This window comes from Musca autumnalis, unplaced genomic scaffold (assembly GCF_047663935.1).
Source record: "Musca autumnalis isolate F117 unplaced genomic scaffold, ASM4766393v1 scaffold_1, whole genome shotgun sequence".
In the NCBI taxonomy this organism is placed as follows: Eukaryota; Metazoa; Arthropoda; class Insecta; order Diptera; family Muscidae; genus Musca; species Musca autumnalis.
The window spans coordinates 105,321,114-105,331,297 of record NW_027411644.1 but is presented as its reverse complement, the minus strand read 5'-3'; the positions used below and the strand labels follow the sequence as shown (position 1 = coordinate 105,331,297).

Here is a 10,184-nt window from a genome sequence, read left to right as displayed (position 1 = left end):
TTTAGCATCTACGGATAGATATCAAATTCTGGTAACGATTCATATATACATGTTCTTATTACAACACAATAGGAATTTTAAATATTTTTTCTTTACAAGAGAGTAAAACCGCATATAACTTTTGAGTGCAGCATCCAATTTTGTGAACGCGAACAGATTTGAAACCACGATTTTTTTTTTCGTAATCCATGTACCAAAAATGGTGGATGTGCTCGCCAAAAAAGTTTTTAATTTTTTCTATGTAATTGTAAAGGAAATTTGAAATTGACCATATGTATATTACATTACTGTCGTTGATATAAAAAATTGACAACATCCACACAATTTTAACAGTTATTTTATCCAATACAGATAAAATAATTTCTCTGTTGTTTGCACTGTAAAATGTCTACAAAATCTGTTAGGATAAAGGATACACTGACTGTTTATCAACAACATAGTTTATAGCAATTAACATTTATTTCTCTCGCTCTCTCTCTCTCTGTTAAACAGTTAATAAAATTGTGTTCTCTGTTACTGCGCTGTAATGCCTTCATATGTAACCTATCCAAAAGAAAAGATGCCGCTTAGATTCTCTTAGCATTACAACAGGTTGTTGTGTTCTTTAACATACACTTTGACTTTTGTCCGACCATTCCTCTGGGTTGAGTGGCATCATAGACTAATTAATCGTATAGACAGAGAAAACTGTAGTGTGCTTGTTTGTTGTAGATGGCGCCCTTCCATTCAATATGCTCTCGATATCCTGAAGTTGTCACTCAAAAATGTCGTGTTGTAGCCCCATAGACAAAATAATCTATAGATAGAGAATTGTAATGTGTTTATTTTTTATAGATGTTGCCCTTCCACTCAATATGCTCTCGATATGCTGTGGTTTTCACTCAAATATGTCGTGTAGTAGCTCAATGTTAAAAAAAATTACCACTAACGCCATCTAACTATTACAGAGCATACTAAGTAACATGCTGAGAACAATTCTTCGTCTACACCTTCATTAGTCTATGGTGGCATCAAAAGATTTTAATGAATGAACTTTCAGTTTCAATTCGGATGTCAACGCTAACGGTATGGTCGAATGCCAAATGAACGCGTTCGTTCTGAGTTGTATAACAAAGGCAATTGAACAACAATAACAGTGCAAATTGAAAGTGAAAACTAAAGACAAAAATTTAAGTGAATGAATTGAATTTATCACTGGTTTAATTAAGATCAAACGAAAAAAATAGATAACTGTAAAAATCATGAATGATAAGAAAATATATTAAGATAAATTGATTCTAAAAATGTAAGAAAATTGTGCAAAAATTATTATTAAACGAAAAGTTATTATATAATTTTATTTAAAAATCTAAAAGCTAAATTATAAAATTCAACAGTATAATGAAAAAAACACTGATTTCTAATAAATAAAATTACAAAAAATAAATTACATATGCATGTGGAATACAACAAATGCAACAGAAATAACAACAAACTTAAAAATAAATAATGTTATAATATATGAATGAAAAGCAAAAAATATTCTAAGAGAAATTGTTGCAGAATAATATAAAAAATGTGCAAAATATGAATATTAAAAGTAAAAATCTAATTATGTAGTGGTATTTAAAAATAATAAACAAATTAGTAAAAATTCCCCAGTGTAATGAGAAATACACAAGTTTCAAGAACAAATTTACACAACTGTAAATGTGTTTATTAAAAAAAAGAAAATAAATTTCCCGGTGAATTTGGAGTACAACAAATTAAATAGAAATAACAGCACTATGAATATAATCATAACCAAAGGGAATGCAGATATTTGTTAACAAAAAATAATTAAAATAAAAATTAAATTTTTTTATTGGAAAAATTAAACAAAATTTCATTAAAAAATTTATGTGCGCAAAACAAATTTGTTTTTATATTGAAGAAAAGAAGAATATCATAGGCATAATGTTTTTCTCGAAAGAAGTCTCTTGATCGAAGAGAGTTTTTGTAACTTGCGACTGTTTCAATGGAATATTTAAGCAAACCAAACATATTGCAAAATAAAAACAAGTAAGAGGAGGCTATAGACGGACGAGGCCGACCATGTAATACCCTACAACACTTCCTCTGGGTACTATTTTTCCATGAAATTTATTTTATGTGATTGCGACACATATGTTTTATTTTCTGTACTTTATAATGGACAACCTGATAGTTTTTTTTCAATAAATTAATTTTTTTAGAAACTAAAAAATACTAAAGACATTATAAATTGCTTTCGGTGATTTTTACCGAACACGGTGCCCCTGAACTCACATAAATGAAAGGTGCTTACACCTGGAAAGTTTTTGCGGATTCTGAAACTACAATGTTCATGGATGACAAAAATCAAAAAAAAAAAAAAAAAAAAAAAAAAAATCGGCGGAGGGCTTTTTAAATAAATCGCGGTCAAAATTCACGTTCTAAGTGCTTTGAAGGTTTCCACGATTTTGCTTGGAAACCGCAAGTCTTATGGGAATGGAACGAAAGAAAATGTTGTAGTATGACCAATATTTTTAGATGAAAATAGAGTACATATGAGTGAAAGTAAAAAAACAAGTAAAAAAGTATCAGTCGGCTTTGCCGACAGAGATATACCCTCAGCTTGTGTATATTGAAAAAAAAATCCCAAAAAACGTATGTATTTATGGGGTTTTAAAAATGTTGGGCGTTTGAACTGAAATAATTGTTGATTAGGATCAAAGATCAAAAGTTTTGCGGAGGAGATACTAAAAAGAATGGATCTTCAGTCACAAAATATGGTGCCATAGGGTGTTTTTAAACCCTTCGGGCTGTTTGCTCAAGAAGTATGGACTGGCCCCTGAAAAAACTTTTACCATCGTAACTGAGACAGCGAATGCAAGTTGCTTCAAAAAAAAATCAAAGTGATTCCATATCAGTAGTGCGATTCTCTAACTCATTTTTTGAGTTACCGACAATTATCGGTAAAATTAAAATGCTTATAATTCCGGTAATTACCGATGTTTTTCGGTAAGTTAGTGACGAATAAAAATTGGTCGTAAAGTACTACCGATTACAAGAGTGTTGGCAACTTTGAATTTTACATTCATAATTTTGCGTTTTAATTTTAGCGATTTTTGTCGGTAACTCAAAAATGAGGTCTTAAAGTGAACTTATCCGAAATTTTGTGTGAGAGGTACCGGATGGAGTAGACAAATATAGTCCATATTTGAACCTGATCTATGTATATCTGGTAGATATATTAGGATGTGTAAAGTATGGACCAATTCGACCACTCCCTTCAAGAGTTACCGTACGAAGTCCATACCCCCGATGAAATTTGCACCGTCGTATGGGGCCAGTGAATACAAGTTGCTAAAACAAAAATCAAAGCGATTCTAGGGATGGCTCTAAACTGAACTTTTCCGAACATTTTCGAACTTTTGTGGGGGAGGTACCGGAAGGAGTGGACCAATATATCCCATCTTCGAACTTAAACTAAGTTTGGACAAAATATTACGAAAGCCAAAATTTGAACCGAATCGGTTCATCCGTTCGAGAGTTATCGTGCGCTCCAGCCAGCCAGACAGACGGACGGAAATTGCTCAATCGACTCCAAATTGTCTGAAACACATTTCGTCCAAACATACTTGGGGTCTAAAACCATTATTTCGCGAACTTGTGTAGTTTTCCAGTAACTATGACTATTGCTTGGTCATATTAAGCGTTTGTTAACAAAGCTCACAAATTTGGCTAAAAAAGTTAATTTGCAAGACAATTATGACCGCGTAAATGAATAAAGAATAGGTAAAAACGTGTTGAAGCTAACGAGGATTTTTAATTTGTTATTTGATTACCGGTCAAACTGTTTCAATTACAGACATCTGCCCAAAGTAAAAGTAGAAGAATACAAAATGAAGATTATACTTCTAATGTATCACTTTTCAAAATCTCTCCATCCTTTATGGATGGAATGCGACGCGCATTCGGGTATTTAAAATACTCGCGATTACGGACAATTTAATACGATTATGTAGCCCACCACATCGCCGTAATCCACTGTCAAAGGCCAAAATTTAGTGCGATATTTTTTCAAAAAAAACCCTATTTTTGGGTACTGTATTTATAATATGCACTTGACTGTGCTGGGACCCTGCGATATTTTAATTTTCCGACGATTCGAATTAGATTCGAGAAAACGGCTACTGCAAAAATTTAAAAATTTGCGTGAAAGGTTTTTGAAAATATCGCGGATTTAGTCATTTTTCAGAATTTTGGAAATTTTTGAAGTCACTGTAAGTCGATATTTATATGAAATCAAAGTATAAGGGCACACGACATAACCGTTTGTTTCTCACTAATTTTATCCTCATATTATTCCATATATATTATTTATATTATACTAGCTGAACCTGGGGCGCTTTGCTACCCCGACTAAAATATAATGGAATGCTATAATTATAATATTTTTTTTAATATTTTAACGTATGAGCTACTATGGTATTTTTGTATGTTTCAGGTAACACTCCTCCTAAAGCCTTTTTGACTATAAGTATTCCTACGTAGGTTATATACTCTTATGCCAAGTTTACACTTGCGCTCCAAAATCCACTGGATTTCACGAAATCCTGAAATACACCCCGGTGTTTATACTATTTTTTTGTTGATTTCAAACATATCACAATGATCAAGGTAGACGCATATGCGCAGCTGATCGAACATGAATTTTCAAATCAAGTTTTTGCAAATTGAATTAATCATCAAAAATATACGACAATATAGAATTTTACAACTTTCTTTGGAAAATTATAGTAAAATTTTCTATATATCGTATTTTTTGTGTATAGTACTAACAAATGAAAAAATAAAAAAATTATTTTATCGTTGAGACATCGTTATAATAAATTTTGATAGATAAAAGTTGTGCTCAGATCCTGCACAATATTAGCACTTGCAGTAGTTTTCCCGATTAGTGCTAAAAATGCGTTCCCGTAATTCGAAATATAGTAATAATTGCACTTCTCTTCAAACAAAAATCGCGCCGAATAACACCCTCTTCTCCTGTTTTCTGGCATACACTTTTGGCCAAGTAGAAACTAGCAGCAAGCATGTTCATTGGTAACTAATATGATAGCTGATACGTTGATTTTGACATTTATGCTGGAGTTTTTGCAATTTCTGTCATTTTTTCGTTTCCGTATTTTTTAAGAAATTTGTATGGGGAAGCAATTTTTGACAATTCGCCCTTTTTTCTAACATTACCATTAAAAAGTACGGGAACACAATGAAAAATAGCATTGTAACAAAATAATTTAATATTTTTTCACATTGTTTATAAATTTTGATACTAAAACTGTTTGTTGCAGCAATTGACCATCTACCTTATTTATTGTGATACGTGAAAAGTGTTGCAACTTTTGGTACTTTTTTATGCAAATACAGGGTTGTATATCATGTGTACTGTGATTTCGATGTTGATTTCGCTGAAATCACGAAATGAGATGATTTCATTTTTGTATGCGAAATCATGATAAATTTTGTTTGATTCCGCGCGAAATAACGAAACGCCTTCAAAATCACGAAACGACGCCAAATGTAAACTAAGCATTACTCTATTAATTTCTCTTTATTTCTACAGATTGGATTTGGAGTGAATTAAATGAATATGGTTGTCATTTTTTTATACATGGGACTTATTTTTCCTGGTCATATACATATTAACATATTGTGATATCTTAAATTAATCATAGGATAACTCTCTCAAAAATATGATATTTAATAGCTGTAGCCTTGGTCAATTCCTTTCCAACTATATGTACTTGTGTATATAATGATGACTTCTACTGACTTCTAAGTCTCATCAAAATTTCATTGAAATTCAACATACGTAGCAAAACATTAAATCGACCGAAAATATATATGGGAACTATATTCCGATATGAACAGATCTCGATATAATTTGGCACATTTATTTCTTGTCTCACATTCCAAATTTCATTGAAATTGAAAATACATAGCGTGTTTGGTGCATAAAGTACAGGAAATAGGCCGGAAATATATATATAGAAGCAATATCCACATCTGAACCGATTTCGATATAATTTGTCACATTTATTTCTAGTCCAAATTCCGTCACACATTCCAAATTTCATTGAAATTGGAGATACATAGCGTGTTTGGTGCATAAAATACAGGCAATCGACCGAAAATATATATAGGTGCAATGTCCAAATCTGAACCGATTTCGATATAATTTGGCACATATATTTCTAGACCAAATTCCGTCACACATACCAAATTTCATTGAAATTGGACATATATAGGATGTCGGCCGAAAATATATGCATATGGGAGCTATATCAAAATCTGAACCGATTTGAATATTATTTGATAAGTTTATTTCTACATCAAATTCCGTCACACTTATCAGTATCAGTAACAGTTCTAAAGATATTTGCATACCTCCGGTTATGATGTTATATCTCCAGATCAATGCGGAATTTCAAAAAATTATATAGCATATTTTCATTCCAGGCGATGTAGCAATATATCCTTAACATTTCAGGAAGATCCGTTCAGCGGTTTTTGAGTCTATAAGGCACAAACAAACAAACGTACAAACTTTTTTCTATTTTATATATAGAGATACATCACAATGTGAAAAGGATATTATAAGTTTGTTTTGCTAATAATTCTTGTAACACCGTGAAAAACCCCGCGTAGACCCCTCTTGTGGTATACCAAAATTCATATCCCGACGAGATAAAGCGATTTTGAGAGGTGTGTCCGAACGTCCGTCCGTCTATTAAAAATTGTAATCAAGCTCCGGGCTGAAATTATGCACCAATAGTCACGAAATAATGTCTGGAGATAAAGTGAAATGGACCCAAAAAAGCCGATTTTGTAGCAGCTCTGTAGGTCGCAATAATAGTCTGATGGGCATGAAATTTTAAGTAAGGTTTGGGTTTACGGCAGATATCAGATAATATTTAGCGAGTTAAATGGACCAAAACTTTTGTGTGGAAATCAGGGTTTCGGAGTCGAGGTATTTTTGGCTCGTTCGAATATAATACTCAACTACAGATCAAATTCATATCTATATATGGGCTATATTATTGAAAATTTAACATCGTTGAAGCCAAGGTTTACCCCTTTATAACTCGCGAATAGTCATTGTATATTGTACACTTTAAATGCTTTTGGATAAAATGAAATGTTTTTAGACTTGGCAAAAAATATTGGCCTTAAAAGTTGATTTGCGTGGAAGCTGTGGGTATATTTATGTTAAAAAATGGTTAAAAATGGGTTGAAGCCAACGTGACTTTTTTTGTTTTCTCTCGATTTGTGATTATACCACATTTTTCCCGATTTTCCTGTCAAAGTGAAAGTAGAAGCCAACTAAATAAGGATCATCCCACCAATGCATAACTTTTCAAAATTTGATCTGCGTCTACCATTAAATGATGCTGACATTTTGAAGCCAGATTTTAAGTGTTTTTTGAAATTTTCTTATAATTTCGTTCCGCAAACAGGTTTTTCAAAAAATCATACACAGGAATGAAGAAGTCACGATTCTGATTTATTTGATATATGTGTCGTGAATGTAGCCTACACAGCTTCAGAGAAATCTGTATCTAAATACGAAAATTTTGGGCGAACAAATTTCTAAAAATCATATATTTCGGGTCTAATTTGTACAATTGGCATTCGATTTACTCGTGCATGATTGCAAATTTTGGGTTTTTACGTTGCGGATCTAATAAATCATTATTCGTTAAAATCCATCTACTAAAACGCGAGATAGGAGAAATTCCAAAGTAGGAAAATCACCTAATATTGTTTTTGAAAATATCGCGCATTTCATCGCGTATTCTGTCGGCCGCTAGCACTACTATGAAAAAACTAGTGCAGCATCTTCCTTTTTGCGGAAACAGAGATATAAAAACTTCCCTGATAAGGGAACTACATTCATTTTATCCCAAAAATAGTGTGTGATGCTACATCCACGGTTCTTGACTGATTGCCTTGAAATAGGTATATATCGATGCAGATTTTCACAGTGACACTAAAACCGGATGCGGAACGAAATTGTATGAACTTTGCGCAAATTAGCGATGTTTTATAGGTTTTTTAATGCTAAGATGCAGCCGATGCTACATCTTAGCGTCCAAATTATATTTCGAAAAATAATAAGTTAAAGAGGTTTATTTGAACTCTTTTTCCGTTTAAGAAGTCTAATGATTTATTTCAACAAACCGATAACTTTCCTCAATGGGAAACCTTCTATGGGAATGTAGATAAAGCAAAATCCGCCCGTTTTCTTGGGAGTTTCTAGAAAAATAAAAGAAGTACTCCCATAGTATTTTTCCAATATTTTCAACTCTAGAATGCATGTGATAACTATTATTCCAAACCAAAATTTTTTTTTGTACCACAAATATGTGCTTATTTTGGCTATAATATCCTAACTACTATCCCGATGATTATAAGTTTGGTCTCATTTGATTCCCCGTGAAGTCTTTATTTAAAACTCTTACTTTTTTTGTAATTTTTGACGGGTAAATGGACCTATATTTTCAAAAAACTCGGATTGTATTTCAAATTTTGTCAATTTTTTGTAAATTCCGCGAATGCTGAGTAACATTTTACAAATATTATGCAATCTTCTTAATGACGTCACTTCGTGATAACTTTTTAGTGACAATTGTGCTCAATAAAATAATTAGCGTTTTTATAATAATTTTTTTTGAAGCAGAAGTAAAACCGCGATTACATTTGTCCGCAACAACCAAAAATTTGCTCGCGAGCGGATTTGTACTGGGGAATTTTTTCTTAACCTATGTACCAAAAATCGTTAATGTAGCGCGAAAAGAAAAAATTCAATTTTTTGGAAATGGAATATGAAATAATTGGCAACATTTCCCATATATACATATATGTTTCTTCTGAATCACATAAAACATTGTTCCACAACATCCCATACGGGACAAGGGGGACTTCTCTCATATCAATGAGTGCACCCCGATTCATATTTAGCTCAATGATATGGGACCTGCTGTTTATCGCCGAGTCCGAACGGCGTGTCTTAAGACACCACTTGTGGAGAAGTTTTTCAAGGCTGAAATACTCAGGAAATGTCGCCAACATTACTGAGGGGTGTTTTGCCACCGTTGAAAAATGTTTGATGTTGCTTGGCCGGGGAATCGAACCCCCGACCTTCTGCGTGCAAGGCGGGCGTGCATACCATTGCACCACGGTGGCACCCATCTTCTGAATCTTACATTGACAAATTGCCAAATACAAGTGAAAAAGTTTTTATCGTTTTTTGAACGGGTTTATTCTGCAAAGAACTCTTTCCCGTGGGAAAATCTTTAAGCTTTCAAAATGTGTGAAAATCAAGGAGGAATAAATTATGACTTTTTTCCAAGAAAACTATGAAACACTTTTTAGTCGATTTTTGTGGGCTTATCAAGGACAAATAAAATTTGAGAAATAAAATCCATCGATGAATATCTAGATTTTAATGTCCTTACTAGATTTTTATCTAATCATTTGCGGTTGTCGTGGAAACCTGAAAAAAAACTAAAAATGAGAACTTTGATCGCCAATTTTTCCCATCTATGAACATTGTAGTTTCAGAATCCGCAAAAACTTCCCATTTAAAGTTGGTGCAGGCGCACCGTAATCTACGAAAATGATACTTCTATTTCAAAGTCACTCATTTTTGTTTGTATACCATCAATCTTTAGGCTAAAGAGGGTATGAAAACAAAAGTGATTTTTTGTCAAAATAACCCAGCTGGCATCAGCTCAACCCAATCTTTGTACATCGTAACATTTCTTTCACACCTACATAAATCATTAGGTACTTCCCCCACAAAATTTTTTGCAAATATTCAGTTGAGGTACATATCTAGGATCGTTTTGAAAATTTTACAGCATCTGGTCTTCTCTGCTAATATTACGACAGTATAAATTTGATTGAAATATTTTCCAACAACTGTTAATCTTAAGGGTCGACTTGGCCCAATCATGATAGTTCTTCAAAACTTACATCAAATTCGAAGTATTATACTGTATCGGACACGGATGTATTCTAAACTTTATTTTAAATAGTTCTCGCAGTACTTATTACAACAGAAATGTTTTGGAAAAACCACCCATATGCAAAATGCTTCTTTTCATTATGTCACAGGCTAAGGGTTTATTTCTATC

The 10,184-nt window shown here is 32.7% G+C and overlaps 1 protein-coding gene across 1 annotated transcript in view; it reads left to right on the top strand.

Moving 5' to 3' along the window:
• Positions 1-1,060: 1,060 nt before the first annotated feature.
• TkR86C (Tachykinin-like receptor at 86C) overlaps positions 1,061-10,184 on the top strand; it is a 93,156-nt gene continuing 84,032 nt past the window's right edge. The window contains exon 1 of the mRNA XM_073975075.1: positions 1,061-1,285. The gene's annotated coding sequence lies outside the window, so the exon portion shown is untranslated. The remainder of the gene's footprint in view (positions 1,286-10,184) is intronic.